The sequence below is a fragment of the Rhinopithecus roxellana genome, chromosome 5 (genome assembly GCF_007565055.1).
Source record: "Rhinopithecus roxellana isolate Shanxi Qingling chromosome 5, ASM756505v1, whole genome shotgun sequence".
NCBI lineage: Eukaryota > Metazoa > Chordata > Mammalia > Primates > Cercopithecidae > Rhinopithecus > Rhinopithecus roxellana.
The window spans coordinates 109,585,166-109,603,112 of NC_044553.1; the positions used below are offsets into that span (position 1 = coordinate 109,585,166).

Consider the following 17,947-nt stretch of genomic DNA (forward strand, 5'->3'; position numbering starts at 1 on the left):
GTGCGGTGGCTCACACCTGTAATCCCAGCACTTCGGGAGGCTGAGGCAGGTGGACCATTTGAGGCCAGGAGTTTGAGACCAGCCTGGCCAACATGGCGAAATCCTGTCTCAAATACAAAATCAGCTGGGTGTGGTGGCACACACCTGTGGTCTCAGCTACTTGAGAGGCTGAGGCATGAGAATCATTTGAACCCAGGAGGCAGAGGTTGAGGTGAGTCGAGATTGCACCACTGCACCCCAGCCTGGGCAACAAAGCAAGATTCTGTACCCACCCCTCTGTCAAAAAAAACAAAAAAAGTAATAACCTTTAATGTAAGTGGACTAGACTCTTCAAAAGACAAAGTGGCTGAATGGATAAGAAAAAAAACAAAAAAACAAAAACAAACCAAAAAATAAAACCCACAAGACCCAATGATCTGTTGCCTATAAGAAACACACTTTACCTCTAATGACACACATAGACTGAAAATAAAAAGACAGAAAAAGATATTTCATACCAACAGAAACCAAAACAGAGCAGGAGCGCTATACATATATCAGACAAAACAGATCCCACGACAAAAACTTTAATAAGAGACAAAGAAGGTCATTATATAATAATGAAGGGGTCAATTCAGCAAGAGAATATAACAATTTTAAATATATATGCACCCAACACTAAAGCACCCAGATATATAGAGCAAATATTTGAGCTACAGAAAGAGATAAACTCCAATATAATAATAGCTGGAGATTCAACACCCCACTTTAAGCATTGGACAGATCTTCCAGGCAGAAAATAAACAAAGAAATATCAGACTTAATCTGTACTATAGACCACATGGACCAAATAGATACATATAGAACATTTAATCCAACAGCTACAGAATACACAATCTTTTCCTCAGCACATGGGTCATTCTCAAGGATAGACCATATGTTAGGTCAAAAAACAAGTCTTACAATATTTTAAAAAACTGAAATAATATCAAACATCTTTTCTGGCCACAATGGAATAAAACTAGAAATCAATAATGAGAGGGATTTTGGAAACTATACAAACACATAGAAATTACATAATAGGCTCCAGAATGACCAGTGGGTCAATGAAGAAATTAAAAAGGAAACTGAAACATTTCTTGAAACAAATGATAATGGAAACACAACATGCCAAAACCTATGGAATATAGCAAAAGCAGTACCAAGAGAGAAGTTTATAGCTATAAGCACCTACATTTAAAAAGTAGGAAAACATCAAATAAACAAGCTAATGATGCATCTAAAAGAAATAGAAAAGCAAAAGCAAACCGAACCCAAAAATCAGTAGAAGAATAAAGAGCAGAGATAAAATTGAAATGAAGAAAATACAAAAGATCAATGAAGTAAAAAGCTGGTTTTTTGAAAAGATAAACAAAACTGATAAACCTTTAGCCAGACTAACAAAAAAAGAGGAGACACAAATAAATAAAATCAGAGATGAAAAAGGAGACATTACAACGAATACTGCAGAAATTCAAAGGATCATTAGAGGCTACTATGAGCAAATATATGCCAATAAATTGAAAAGCCAAGAAGAAATAGATAAATTCCTAGATATATACAACCTACCAAGATTGAACCATGAAGAAATCCAAAACCTAAACAGACTAATAACAACTAATAAGATCAAAGCCATATTGAAAAGTCTCCCAACAAAGGAAAGCCTGAGACCAATGACTTCACTGCTGAATTTTATCAAACATTTAAAAAAGAACTAATACCAATTCTACTCAAACTATTCTGAAAAAGAAAGGAGGAAGGAATAGTTCCAAGCTCATTCTACAAGGTCAATATTACCCTCATATCAAAACCAGATAAAAACACATTAAAAAAAAAAAGCTACAGTCCAATAGCCCTGGTTAACACTGATGCAAAAATCTTCAACACAACACTAGCAAACCAAATTCAATAACATACTAAAAATATCATTTGTCATGACCAAGTGAGATTTATCCCATGGATGCAAGGATGGTTCAACATACACAAATCAATGTGATACATCGTATCAATAGAATGAAGAACAAAAATAATATGATTATTTCAATTGATGCTGAAAAAGCATTTGATAAAATTCAACATTTCATTGTGATAAAAACTCTCAAAAACCTGGGAATAGAAGGAACATACTTCAACATAATAAAAGCTATATATGACAGACCCATAGCTAGTATCATACTGAATGTGGAAAAACTGAGTCTTTCTTCTAAGATCGGGAAGATGACAAGGATGCCCACTTTCACCACTGTTATTCAACATGGTATTGGAAGTCCTACCTACAGCAATCAGACAAGAGAAAGAAATAAAGGGCATTCAAATTGGAAAGGAAGAAATCAAATTATCATTGTTTGCAGATGATATGATCTTATACTTGGAAAAACCTAAAGACTTCATCAGAAAATTTAGAACTGCTAAACCAATTCAGCAAAGTTAGAGGACACAAAATCAACAAACAAAAATTAGTAGCATTTCTATACGCCAAAAGTGAACAATCTGAAAATGAAATCAAGAAAGTAATCCCATTTATAATAACTACAAATAAAAGAAAGTACCTAGGAATTCATTTAATCAAAGAAGTGAAAGCTCTCTACAATGAAAACTATACCAATACAAGAAATTGAAAAAGACACAAAAAATGGAACGATATTTCATGTTCATAGATTGGAAGATTCAATATTGTTAAAATGTCCACACTACCCAAAGCAATCTACACATGCAATGCAATCTCTATCAAAATACCAATGACGTTCTTCACAGAAATAGAAGAAACAATCCTAAAATTTATGTGGAACCAGAAAAGACCCAGAATAGCCAAAGCCATCCTAAGCAAAAAGAACAAAATTGAATAAATCACATTACCTGACTTCAAATTACACTGCAGACTTATTGTAACCAAAACAGCATGATACTGGCATAAAAACAGATACATAGACTAATGGAACAGAATAGAGGACCCAGAAATAAATCCATACATTAACTCATTTTTGACAAAGGTGACAAGAACATACTTGGGGAAAGGATAGTCTCTTCAATAAATGGTGCTGGGAAAACTGGATATCCATATGCAGAAGAATGAAACTTGACCCCTATCTCTCACCATATACAAAAATCCAAATCAAAATAGGATTATAGGCTTAATTCTAAGATGTCAAACTATGAAACTACTAAAAAAAAAAAATTGGGGAAACTCTCTAGGACATTGGAGTAGGCAAAGATTTCTTGAGTAGGCTGCGCGCAGTGGCTCATGCCTATGATCCCAGCACTTTGGGAGGCCAAGGTGGGTGAATTACGAGGTCAGGAGATTGAGACCATCCTGGCTAACACAGTGAAACTCCGCCTCTACTAAAAGTATAAAAATTTAGCCAGGCGTGGTGGTGGGTGCCTGTAGTCCCAGCTACTTGGGAGGCTGAGGCAGGAGAATGGCGTGAACCCAGGAGACAGAGCTTGCAGTGAGCCAAGATCATGCCACTGCATTCCAACCTGGGTGACAGAGTGAGACTCCATCTCAAAAAAAAAAAAAAAAAAGATTTCTTGAGTAATACCCCACACAAGCACAGGCAACCAAAGCCAAAATGGACAAATGGGATCATATCAAGTTAAAAGGTTTCTACACAGCAAAGGAAACAATCAACAAAAGGCTTCTCCACAGCAAAGGAAATACTCAAAAAAGAAACAATCCACAGAATGGAGAAAATATTTGCAAAATGCCCATCTGACAAGGGATGATAACCAGAATATACAAGGACTTCAAACAACTCTATATGAGAAAAAGTCTAATAATCTGATATGAAAATGGACAGAAGATCTGAATGGACATTTCTCAAAAGAAGACATATAAATGGCATACAGACATATGAAAAGGTGCTCAACATAATTGACCATCCGAGAAATGCAAATCAAAACTACAATGAGATATCATCTTATACCAGTCAAAATGGCTTTTATCCAAAAGACAGACATTAACAAATGCTGGAAGAGATATGGAGAAAGGGAAACACTCACATACTGTTGGTGGGAACCACTATGGAGAACAGTTTGGAGGTTCCTCACAAAACTAAAAATAGAGCTACCATATGACCCAGCAATTGCACTCTGAGATATGCACCCAAAAGAAAGGAAGTCAGTACATCGAAGAGATATCTACACTCTCATGTTTACTGCAGCACTATTCACAAGAGCTAAGATTTGGAAGCAACCTAAGCATCCATCAACAGATGAACAGATAAAGAAAATTTGGTACATACATACAATGGATACAATTCAGCCATAAAAAATGAATGAGATCCTATAATTTGCAACAACATGGATGGAACTGGAGGTCCCTATGTTAAGTGAAATAAGCCAGGCACAGAAAAACAAACTTCGCATGTTCTCACTTATTTGTGGGAGCTAAAAATTAAAACAGTTTAACCAATGGAGGTAGACAGTGGAAAGATGGTTAACAGAGGCTGGGAAGGGTGGAGCAGGGGGCTGATTGGGAGAAGTGCGGATGGTTAATGAGTCCAAATTACTTAGAAAGAATCAATAAGACCTAGTGTTTGCTAGCACAATAGGGTGACTATAGTAAAAAATAATGTAATTGTACATTTTAAAATAACTAAGGGTATAATTGGATTGTTTGTAACACACAGGATAAATGCTTGAGGGGATGAATACCCCATTTACCCTGATGTGATTATGCATTGCATGCATGTATCAAAATATCTCATGTAACCCATAAATATACCATGTCCCCACAAAAATTAAAAATAAAGCAATTTCATTTATAATAACTACAAAAATATATAAAATACCTAGAAATCAAGCTAACTAAAGAAGTGAAAGATCTATACAAGCAAAACTATGAAACTCTGATGAAAGAAATTGAAGAGGACACACACACAAAAGGAAAGATATTCCATGCTCATGAATTGGAAGAATTAATATTGTTAAAATGATAAAACTACCCAAAGCAATTTACAGATTCAATGCAATCTCTATCAAAATGTGAATGGCATTCTTTATAAAAATAGGTAAAATTTTCTTAAATTTATATGGAACTACAAAAGACCTGGAATAGACAAAGCAATCCTGAGCAAAAAGAGCAAAGCTGAAGGTATCACACTACCTGACTTCAAAATTTACTACAAAGCTATGGTAACCAAAACAGCATGGTACTGGCATAAAAACAGACACATAGACCAATGGAACAGAATGGAGAATCCAGATATAAATCCACACATTTATTGCCAACTCATCTTTGACCAACGTGCCAAGAACATATAATGGGGAAAGGTTACCAGATGCGGAAGAATGAAACTAGACCCCTAGCTGTCACCACACACCAAAACCAAATCAAAATGGATTAAAGACAAATATTTAATCCTGAAACTATGAAACTACAGAAGAAAACATTGGAGAGATGTTCCATGACATTGGTCTGGGTAAAGATTTTTGGGGTAAGACCTCAAAAGCACAGGCAACCAAAGCAAAAATAGACAAATGGGATTACATCAAGCTACAAAGCTTCTGCACAAGGAAACAATCAACAAATTCACAGAATGGGAGAATATATATGCCAACTATCCATCTGACAAAGAATTAATAACCAGAATATATATGGAGCTCAAACAACTCAATAGCAAAAAAAAAAAAAACCCATACAATCTAATGTTTAAATGGGCAAAAGACTTGAACAAACACTTCTCAAAAGAAGACATACAAATGGTCAACATGTGAATGAAAAAAACACTCAACATGACTAACCAGAGAAATGCAAATCAAAACCACAATGAAATATCATCTCACCCCAGTTAAAATGCCTTTTATGAAAACGACAAGGAATAAAAGATACTGGTGAGGATGTAGAGAAGGGAAAGCTCTCATACACTGTTGGTGGGAATGTAAATTAGTACAGCCTCTATGCAGAACAGTATGGTGGCTTCTCAAAAGCCTAAAAATAGATCTACCATATGATCCAGCAATTCCACTACTGAGTCTACATCCAAAAGAAAGGAAATCAATATATCAAAGGGCTATCTGTACTCCCATGTATATTGCAGCACTATTAGCAATAGCCAAAATATGAAATCATCCTAAGTGCCTATCAACGGATGAATAAAGAAAATAGGATATACGTACACACTGGAGTATTATTCATCCATAAAAAAAGAATGAAATCCCATCATTTGCAGCAACATAGATGGATCTGGAAGCCAATTATGTAAGCAAAATAAACCAAGCAGAGAAAGACAAATATCATGTTCTCACTCATATATAGAAGCTAAAACAAAGTGAATCTCATGAAGACAGAGAGTAGAACAGTGGTTACCAAAGGCCATTAATGATAGAGCAGAGGGAAGGATAAAGGGTGAAAAAAGGAATATAAATGTATTTATTACCACTAAACTGTACACTTAAAAATGGTAAAGATGGTAAATTTTATATGTATATTTTATCTCAAAAAAAGTGAAAAAAAATAGTGTATGGTTGTGGTCTCTGCAAATGTAAAATGATTTAATAATAAAGATTCACTTTATATGCTAAATATGAAATAACACAAATTCCCCAAATTAATAATTCATCAAGAATTACAGTTTCAGCCCGATGCAATGGCTTGCAACTACAATCCCAGCTACTTGGGAGGCTGAGGTACAGGATCACCTGAGCCCAGGAGTTCAAGACCAGCCTGGGCAACGTACTGAGACCACGTGTCTAAAAAAATTTTTTTTTTTACTTAGCTGACTGTGATGGCACAGGCCTGTAGTCCCAGCTACTCCAGAGGCTGAGGTGGGAGGATCCCTGGAGCCCAGGAGTTCAAGGCTGTGGGGAGCTATGATCTTGTCATTGTACTCCTGGGTGACAACAGAAACCCTGTCTCAAAAAAAAAAAAAAAAAAGGTAGTTTCAAAAGCTGGTTGGAGGCTAGGCACAGCAGCTCATGCCTACAATCCCGGCACTTTGGGAGGCCAAGGCAGGCAGATCATTTGGGGCCAGAAGTTTGAGACTAGCCTGGCCAATATGGTAAAACCCCATCTCCACTAAAAATACCAAAATTAGCCAGATGTGGTGGTTCATGCCTGTAATTCTAGCTACTTGGGAAGGCTGAGGCAGGAGAATCACTTGAACCCGGGAGGCAGAGGTTGCAGCAAGCTGAGATCAGGCCACTATACTCCAGCTTGGGCAACAGAACGAGACTCTGACTCAAAAAAAAAGCTGGTTGGTGAATATGATTTATAAACTCTGAGGCTACTGCCACATGGCAATATCAAACTTTCCATTCTTTGCTGCCAGAAATAGTCTTGAATTATGCATGTCTCTACAAAATGCTATAGCTCTGTATAGAAATGTAAAGGAGAAAAAATTACAGTGCTCCCCACCCTCACTACCATAAGCACTGCCTCTCATACATACCTTGGTCTTTCTAAAGATTTCCCATGTCCTTGAAGCCTAGAAACTCAGTCTACAATCAATATCCAAATAGAGGCTGGGCGCAGTGGCTCATGCCTGTAATCTCAACACTCTGGGAAGCTAAGGTTGGTGGATCACCTGAGGTCAGGAGTTCGAGACCAGCCTGGCTAACATGGTATAAACCCCATCTCAACTAAAAATACAAAAATTAGCCGGGCATGGTGGTGCATGCCTGTGGTCCCAGCTACTCAGGAGGCTGAGGCAGGAGAATGGCTTGAACTCAGGAGGTGGAGGTGCAGTGAGCTGAGATCATGCCACCGTACTCCAGCCTGGGCAACAGAGCAAGACTTGGTCTCAGAAAAGAAAAAAAAAAATCCAAATAGGATATGTCTGACAACATTGTTCCAGGAAAACTTCTGTGAAATAAGAGGGTCAATCAGCCTAGTTACTTTTCATATGTGTGTGCCCTTCTCAGGCCTGGGGTAATTATCATGCCCTCCCACCCACAACACACATACATACACACACACAGACACACACTCTCTCTCTGACCATTTTTCTGAGTATATTTCCTCAGTATATATAACTGGTCATCCTTAACATCTCTTTGCTTACAAAGAAATATTATCTTAAAGTTCCTAATTTTCCCTCAACTTGTATCTATTTTTTCTCCTGCTCAAATATTTCTTTCATTTCCATTTTATTTGCTCGCCCCATATGCACAAGCCTCTTTTTCCTTTTACCTCCAACCCTCCCATCCTTACTCTCAAACTCTCCTAACCACATTCACTCTACACCCAATTCTTCAACATTTCAGTCATTCTTCCCCTTCTGCCCTATTCATCAACCATATCTACTGGAAAGTCTATTTCTTTGAGGACAAACTCTTTTTATTCTAAATTTATTTTTCACTTCTGTGCAGTTCACTCTAATAAAAATCTGGTTCTCTTTTAGATTACAAGGTGCCTTTTTCAATAAAACCACTTACTTCACTTAATTTCTACTCTTTCTCTAACTCAGTAGAAAGAATAACAGCCCTTTCCTTGCTCCCACATGCCATTTTCAGATTACCATACTGTAGTCTATTTCTCATGGTTTGAAATCTCCACCCTATCCCACATTTTGGGGAACCATTCTTAACAATCCCACTTGAACACACTGTTCTTTAAATCTGTCCTCCCATCCTTCTCTCTAGTCTTGGTAGAGATGATACATTAAGAGTCCACAATTCCATTTCTGTCAGTGGTAACATATGTGTACTTGGAGAGTATTACAAGAGCCAAGAAAAATTAAATATGTTAATGATGGTCACATGGCCAAGAATGGAATAAATTGGATAAGACCTATGACTATTTCTATGCTCCTAAAATAACTATCATTCTCCATAGTCTTAAAGTTCTATAAGTTTACCTATTCTATCATTAGAAATATATCGTGTTAGCCTTAGACAGAAATAACCGTCTGCATTTCAAAGTAAACCATAGCATCATAAGGTTAGAAGACCTCATGATGGGTGTATCAGCGATAGATAAGCTTTTCTCAGCAGATATGCACTACTTGGAAAGTCTTCTAGAAAGAGGATTCTACAATTTCCAAAAGTAAATAACTATAATCTCAAATATTCTTAATTTCAAAATCTTTGATTTTTCTAATCTACTTTTTTCCTGCTGTTTTTCCCTTGTAGAGGTTAGAAAAGAACAGGCACCATCCTCTGTATGACATCATCTCATCTACTGGAAAAGCATTATTGTCGCCCCAAGCCTTCATTCTGTTTTTGTTTTTTCTTTTTTGAAACGGAGTCTCACTCTATTGCCCTGTCTGGAGTGTAATGGCATGATCTTGGCTCAATGCAACCTCCGCCTCCCAGGTTCAAGCAATTCTCCTCCCTCAACCTCCCAAGTAGCTGGGATTACAAAGCGCTCACCACCACGCTCGGCCATTTTTTAAAACTATTTTTATTTTTTTGTATTTTTGTAGAGATGGAGTTTCACCATGTTGGGCAGGCTGTTCTTGAACTCCTGACCTCTTGATCCGCCCGCCTTGGCCTCCCAAAGTGCTGGGATTACAGGCGTGAGTCACCGTGCTCAGCCTTAAACTTTAATTCTATTCACATTATTTTTAAATCACAAAGACCAGACTTAAACTTAACCAGCAACAACACTTTGTTGTTTCTGTTTTTCTAAATAAATGCATATAATTGAATATACTTCTTTTTTTTTTTTTTTTTTTTTTGGAGACGGAGTCTCGCTGTATCGCCCAAGCTGGAGTGCAGTGGCGCGATCTCAGTTCACTGCAAGCTCCACCTCCCGGTTCACGCCATTCTCCTGCATCAGCCTCCAGAGTAGCTGGGACTACAGGTGCCCACCACCACACCTGGCTAATTTATTTTTGTAATTTTAGTAGAGACGGCGTTTCACCGTGTTAGTCAGGATGGTCTTGATCTCCTGACCTCATGATCTGCCCACCTCAGCCTCCCAAAGTGTTGGGATTACAGGCGTGAGCCACCGTGCCTGGCCTAATTGAAAATACTTCTATACATACAGTCTTCTCAAACAGAATTGAAACCCATAAAACTAACATTACAGAATTTTCCATATTGCAGAGACTACCTTATTGTCTCTTAGTTAAATCAAACCAATGATCTAGGATTATAATTAACAAATTATGGCTACATATATAGCCCCAAAACATTTAAAAGAATGAATACTTACCTGATCTGTCCTTGGATGAAAATTTTTCCTCTAAATTGCAGAGTAGAGAGGAAACTGGTTCTTTTTTATGGTTCACACTATTTCTTCTGCTTTAATAGAATTTGTGGCCACTATAAAGAAATAAGCAAGAACAGAATATTTATATAACAATTTTAGTAATACCCGAAGAGAAGGAAAGTATATATGCAATTTTCATATGAATGTTTTTCTTTCACTTAGTGGTACCTCAAAGGACTTTTTAGTAAGAAGCAGAAGTTTCACTTTGTCGACATGTTTAATTTTTCCCCCTGTCACCACTTTTTAAGTCCCAGAAAAACTACTGTTACTATTTCCAAATAAAAGGCTAGGAGTTGGGTTAAGAGGGAAATATAATTTTATTAAAAGATTAGACGGTGGTGAGGAGCCACTTCATACTATGCAAACAGGGATTATGGAAGGACGAGGAATTATATTTCTTTTATTATGAAAGCTACTTTTTATGTTTTGTGTTCCCCAAGAAAAAAAATGTTACAGGTATTATCACAGATAGAAGCCTAATATGGCTTGTCATTTTAATAAGGTGGTAGTCTTTGTGGGAAAGAAGAGGAAAAAAAGTAGTATATGATCTATCTTCCATTTAGAAAGTTAATTTTCTCAAAGAGCTTTTACTTTATTTGGCACTAAGATCAAGGCAATAGCTCAGATTACCTTAATCATATCAAAGTGGCATATATTAATACAAATTTTTATTTAAGTCAATAGAATGCAACAATCAATTCTTCAGAGGTTTATGGGCTTTCTGTAGTCATACAAATAATGAACATAAAAGGTTTAAGAATAATTTTTTTTGTAACTACAAAACATAAAAAATTTATCTACCTTCAAATTTGATGCTGGTTCTTTATTTTTCTGATTCACTTTTAGTCTGTTAGAAAGTAAAAAGAGAAATTTTCTCCTTTATGTAATGATAATCATAGAATCATAAAAATTTAGAGTTAGAAAAAAACTTAGAGAACTTCTAGATGGAATAAGCACAAGTCTCTCCAAATTAGAGACTTTCATTTATTTGCCATACTCAAAGTTACAGAATGAACTGGAGCTGGAACTCTGGAATCCAGAATGCTTTTCCTACTACTTAATGATTCCTCAAATTTATTTAGGCACAACTTTGTGTACATACGTGAGGCAGTGAGGCACCAGCGTTGATTTTAAAGTCTCTGAATCAGACTCCCCAAGTTTGAATCTCGGTTCCTTATTAGCTGTGTGATCTTGAGCAGGCTACTTAATCTCTCTGTGCCTTGGTTTCTTCATCTGTAAAATGAGATTAATAACTAGAACTCTCCAATGGGACTGCTATGAAAAAATAAATTAGTATATATAAAGCACATAGAATGGTGTCTGACATATGGTAAGCATTCAATAAATGTCAGCAATTACTAGGATTCTTTTAATAAACACATGGATATGTACTTGCTAGGTATTTATTTATTTATTTATTTATTTATTTATTTATTTATTTATTGAGACAGAGTCTTGCTCTGTCGCCCAGGCAGGAGTGCAGTGGCACAATCTTGGCTCACTGCAACCTCCACCTCCCAGTTCAAGCAATTCTCCTGTCTCAGTCTCCTGAGTAGCTGGGACTTCCAGCGTATGCTACCACGCCCAGCAAATTTTTGTATTTTTAGTAGAGACAGGGTTTCATCATGTTGGCCAGGCTGGTCTCAAACTCCTGACCTCAAGTGATCTGGGATTACAGGCATAAGCCACTGCACCCGGCCTGTACTTGCTAGGTTTTAAAATAGCCTACACTATTTTAATTATATTTTAATTTAAAATTTAATATAATTTTAATTATTATAAAATAATTATACCACAATTGGAATAGTAGATCATTTTTGTGTTTTCAATACATGTACATGCACTCGCTGATATTCCATTTTGGCACATGAATTGTGTAGCCAAAGGAATGGTTCTTCATAGAGTACATGCAAAATTCCAAATATTAAACACATAACTGAACTCACTTAAAAACTGAATATCATTCACTTGGTGATCATTTGGGTCCATTAACATACTTAGAACATCTGACATCCAGAGGGATTTTTTTTTTTTTTTTTTTTTTAGACGGGGTGTCACACTGTCACCCAGGCTGGAGTGCGGTGGTGCAATCTTGGCTTACTGCAACCTCTGCCTCCCAGGCTCAAGCCCTCCTCCCACCTCAGACTTCCGAGCAGCTGGGACCACAAGTGCACACCACCACATCTGGCTAATTTTTAAAATATTTTTGGTGGAGAAGGAGTTTCACCACGTTGCCCAGTCTGATCTTGAACTTCTGAGCTCAAGCGATCTGCCTGCCTCAGCCTCCCAAAGGGCTAGGATTACAGGTATGAGTCACTGAACCCAGCCAGAGGGATCATTTTGTTTGTTTGTTTGTTTTTTGAGATAGAGGTCCATTCTTGTTGCCCAGGCTAGAGTGCAGTGGCACGATCTCAGCTCACCACAACCTCCGCCTCCCAGGTTCAAGCGATTCTCCAGCCTCAGCCTCCTGAGTAGCTGCCCACCACCACGCTCAGCTAATTTTTGTATTTTTAGTAGAGACAGAGTTTCACCATGTTGGCCAGGCTGGTCTCAAACTCCTGACCTCAGGTCAGAGGGATCATTTTTTTTATTACCCCTTCCTCTATGAGATAAAATTATTTTTCAGTAATAATCATGAAATGAAACAATAGGAAAGAGACAGTGGAAATTGTATTTTATTCAACTCCACTTATATACCAATAGAAAATAAAGTAAGTATTACAGTACAACAAAGGAAATTGTAATGAAACTATCATTTTCAAAAAATAAAAAACACATATGCCTACGTACTGATTTGTTTGCAGTACGAAATAACATTATACCTCTTACTTTCTTGATTTTTTAGTTTTGAAGCAACTATTAACAATGAAAAAAGAAAAAAAATCAAAGTTAAATGTATTATTTGAATTCAATTATTCAAGACGGGGCCGGGCACAGTAGCTCATGCCTATAATCCCCAGCACTTTAGGAGGCTGAGGTGGGTAGATCACTTGAAGTCAGGAGCTGGAGACTAGCCTGGCCAACATGGTGAAACCCTGTCTCTACTAAAAAAATACAAAAATTAGCCAGGCTTGGTGCCAGGCACCTGTAGTTCCAGCTACTCGGGAGGCTGAGGCAGGAGAATTGCTTGAACTGGGGAGGCGGAGACTACAGTGAGCCCAGATTGTGTCACTGCACTCCAACCTGGGCAACAGAGCAAAGCCCTGTCTCAAAAAAAATTATTCAAGAGGATAATTCCATGAAACAAAAATATTATACCTCAAAGTTTGCACTATGTTTCACTCTTAAATTTTATAAACAAACACTCTAAGTGGTCACATACAACAATGTTGAAGTAATCAAGTTCTGTTTCTTTATCCTTACAATCACTGTGCTACCATTGTTTACAAAGAATCTACTGTTTAAATGCAGGAATATGGACCACCAGGGTTGCAAACATGAACTGTGCCTAAAGTCTTGAATTACCCTGAACTTTCATGAGTTTACTTGGAAATATATACAATAACTGAGTCCATGTTTACTGAAGGACAATTGTATGAGTGGGAGTTCTCTAAATTAATTTCCATGTAGATTATAATTTAAAAAAATAATTAAAATATGCTGATTTGAAGTTTAAATTCGTATAGTGGCTGGACGCGGTGGCTCACGCCTGTAATCCCAGCACTTTGGGAGGCCGAGGCAGGCGGATCTCAAGGTCAGGAGATCGAGACCATCCTGGTGAACACGGTGAAACCCCGTCTCTACTAAAAATACAAAAAATTAGCCAGCTGTGGTGGTGGGTGCCTGTAGTCCCAGCTGCTCGAGAGGCTGAGGCAGTAGGATGATGTGAACCCGGAAGGCGGAGCTTGCAGTGAGTAGAGATCACACCACAGCACTCCAACCTGGGTGACAGAGCCAGACTCTGTCTCAAAAAAAAAAAAAAAAAAAAAAAAAAAAAAAAAAAAAAAAAAAATTCGTATACAGAAATTGTTTAAAATCCAGATCCATAAGAGATTTTTCATGGAGGACTATTTTATTATTGACACAGTTTAGAATTACTGGTATATAAAAATTACTGGAAATAAAAAACAGACTTTTAGTGGGTTTATTGTAGTTTAAATTCTTCACAGATAATGAGAATTACTATTGTCCATACCCAAGATCTACTGTTCTTATTGCCCCACTTTTAGTATTCCATTCAAGGTAAAATCTGCTCTAAGTACTATCTTTGAAGAATGGGCTTGCTGCATTAAGTATTCTTAACCTACTTATGAGAAAACTTTACAATTAATATTTTATTGAGAGCCTACTGAGTCCATGGTATTATGTTTCATATTGTATCCACACAGACTGCATGCACATGAATGTCACTAGTTACTAGTCAATCATTTTTGCTAAAGCCATCTCAGCAGGATTTTTTAAAAAACAACTTAGCGGCCGGGCGCAGTGGCTCACAGCTGTAATCCCAACCTTTTGGGAGGCCAAGGCAGGCAGACTTGAGGTCTGGAGGTCAGGAGTTCGAGACCAGCCTGACGAACGTGGAGAACTCACGTCTCTATTTAAAAAAAAAAAAAAAAAAATAGCTTGGTGTGTTGGTGCATGCCTGTAAACCCAGCTACTCAGGGAGGCTGAGGCAGGAGAATCACTTGAACCTGGGAGGCAGAGGTGAGCCAAGATCGTGCCATTGCACTCCAGCCTGGGCAACAAGAGCGAAACTCCATCTCAAAAAAATAAATAAATAAAAATAAAAAATGACTTAGATATTATTGTATGTACTCAAATTTAAAATAAATACCACACAAAGTCACATATATTCCATTTTTCAGGCTTTTACCAACTCAGATTGGCTTTCTACCTGTACATTCCAAATAAGTGAGGTTATAACATTTAGAAGAGTTTTCAAAATATTAACATTTACATCACATTAACAATTTAAGGACTTTGGGCATTATTCAAATTTTCACTAATCACATGGCATCAGATTCACTTGTTCTATTTTCACAAGCAACTATCTCAAGAGAACAAAAGATTTAACTCTGTTATCAATCTTTTTCAGACATTCACAGAATCAACATCATCTCTATCCTCCCATAATCTTGCAGCTACATACATGTACAAATGTTCCATTTATGTGATCCTGGTACTCTTGAAAAGGTAGTCTTTTTAACTAAAAGAAAATCTGACTTACCTCAAAAGGTATCTTGGTATGGGATAGAATGCTAACTACAGCCACGTTAGAAACAAACAGGTATGTCTGGCAAGAAAGTGATATACCAAGCTTAAACCCACAGTTCCACTACTGCTTTACAGTTCTTATACTTTCCTGTTGCTACTAAGCTCCTTTACTCACAAAATTCCCTCCCATTAGTCACCTGCAGTGTACTGAAGCAGCACCTGTATTATTTATAGCTCCAGGATTCCCCCACCCTCTCCTGTCAATAAGAATCACCTGGGGCAGTTAAACATAAAAATCACAAGCCAACCCCCCTCATATTAGATTTCAAGGGGTTTGAAAGGAGGCTCCAGAATCCATTTTTTTTTTCTAATCAGCTGAATTTATGACTCACAGAATCTGATTTTAAGCAAGTGTTCCCAATTGAATCTTATAAGCCAGGTAAGTTCAAGAATAATGCTCCAAGTGAAAGTGAGGTCTTCACAGTTCCTCTAGATTGATCAGCCTCAAGGGCTAATGCTCCTTCCGTGTTAGGCCTTAGGGTATCTGAAAACAAGAGAAGGCCCAGTTTGAAGAATGCAGAATGGCATCTTGCCCACACTTAAGTTTTCAACACCCTAAAAAATTTATCAAAGTTAGATTTTAGTTTGGGGAGGTGCTGTGAAGTAGGACATCACCAGGGGGCAGCATAGAGTTGACAAATGATACATGTTTTGGGATTTTTGACTTCACAGTACAACATGAAATGGTTGCACCTACAATTTCCATAAACTCGGATTACTCAGAAAAGGAAAAAACCCAGAACACTTAAAATACATAGGTAAACGTTATTAGCATGTAATTTTCCACACAATGGCTATTATATTATAAATAGCCATTGTAGAAAAAAAGTTTCCTTGAAGTAGCATGAACCCGAATTCAAAAATATTTTATTAGAATACAAAGATTCCTGGCAGAAATTTGAAGTGGTCTTCAAATTTCTCTCAGCAAGTTTCAAAATACTTGTCATAGTCTGAGAGTTAATTAGCGTTTTAACTGGATGCTTCTCAATAGTTTCAATCAAATCTTAAGTAGAGTTCTACTAAGGGGGAAAAAGGAGTGGGTAACAATTGGGGCAAGATATGCCAAAGCTTTTTCTAAATAAAGTGTAGGTAGTTAAAATGCTGTCACCGACTGTCAGAAAACTATAGCTTTCCTCCCATGCATCCTCCATTAATTTTTCTTAACCCATCTCCACTTTCTCTTTTCTAGTCCGCATTTCTTCCATCTAGAAATGTAGAAAAATCCTTTGGCAACCCAGGTAGCTTCTACAAGTATCATCTCCAAGTGTTTCTTCCTCTGAAATTCCACCATTAGAGGTTAGAGTTGAGTAGGAAATGCCGAAAGGCGAGGGAGGATCTGAAAAAATTTTACATTTTTTTCTGTTTGCCAAAAGAAGATACTTCCTGTATAGATATTCCCGTATAATCCAAGACCCTTGGGCAATTCCAAGAGCTGGTTTTGATGTCCTTCAACTCTACCATTTCCATTATGTCCATTCTAAAAAAGCTACGGCAGAAAGAAAAGACAAAGGACATTCCTGAGAGGCCAACTGGACCTAACCAAATAAAAACACTTTAGAAGAGGTACAAGAATCAGAAATCAAGGCTATCTGCAGAGCCAAAAGCCTTTCTGAAACTTCGTGTCCCAGAAACAAGGATTTCCCAACTTTTCAAATATTTTAACATAAAAATGGCAACACCCTATAGGAAAACGGCTATATTTTTAGCAAGAATTGGTGAAGACCAACGATAACAAGCTACTATGAATCCAGAAGCTGCTTAAATGGCCGTATTCATAGCAGACCCTGCAGACACTAATTAGAAAGAGTTGTACACATTACGTGTGAGGGCTTTTTCTTTTTTTTTTTTAAACGACAGAGAATATCTGTGGGTGCATCCACATTGCTCAGTGACTCCGCTTAACCCACCCAGTAACTGGGAACCATGGCCCGAGGACAGGCTTCTCCACCAGGGCGAAGCTGCCTCCAAGGGGCGCAATGTTACTCTTTTTATGCATCAAGCACAGATACACATACAGCACATACGCAGGTCGACAGTGTATCTGTGGTACTGGAATTTCATGGGGAAAGGAGATGGGGGCGTGTAAAAAGCCCTTTTAAGAGTCAGATAACGAAAGAGAGAAAAAGAGGAGAAACACTGTCCTACAATGGTCCTGAGCTGAGGCCATCAAATGAATGTACTGGTATTTTTCTCCCAGGCAGCCGACTGAGAGTCAAGGGGCTCTGACTGTGCTATGACTCCAGCCACACAGAGAAAGGCGTTTTCCCCTCGGTGGCCTCCAAGCGTAGGGGGCACTGCGTGTCGTCCTCTCCCTCACCGGGCGCCCCGCGCGGATGAAACGGAGCAACTGGGAAAGCGCTCTGAAAACTGCAAAGCGCTGCGCCAAAGCGACGGGAGGTTCCCATTCTCAGCAGTACGAAATCCCCCGGGGGTCCTCCCCTTCCCGGTGAGACGACCTCGGCCTCCGCACTTGTTGCTTCTGCGCCCCGCCTGCCTCCCCGTCAGACCCCACCCTTCGCGGCCCCCTCGCCTCTCCACACGCTCGCACTCAGGTCCCGAGCC

General features: G+C 38.0%; 1 protein-coding gene across 2 annotated transcripts in view; it reads right to left on the reverse strand.

Moving 5' to 3' along the window:
- The window catches only part of NRG4 (neuregulin 4), a 116,098-nt gene extending 104,735 nt beyond the window's left edge, over positions 1-11,363 (reverse strand). Inside the window, exons 1-3 of one of the 2 annotated variants that reach the window (XM_030930041.1) lie at positions 11,274-11,330; positions 10,973-11,018; positions 10,115-10,224 (exon numbers count right to left, since the gene is read on the reverse strand). The gene's annotated coding sequence lies outside the window, so the exon portion shown is untranslated. Of the gene's footprint in view, positions 1-10,114; positions 10,225-10,972; positions 11,019-11,273 lie in introns of both variants that reach the window. The other variant, XM_030930042.1, reaches the window with a different exon arrangement.
- Between the last annotated feature and the right edge of the window lie 6,584 nt (positions 11,364-17,947).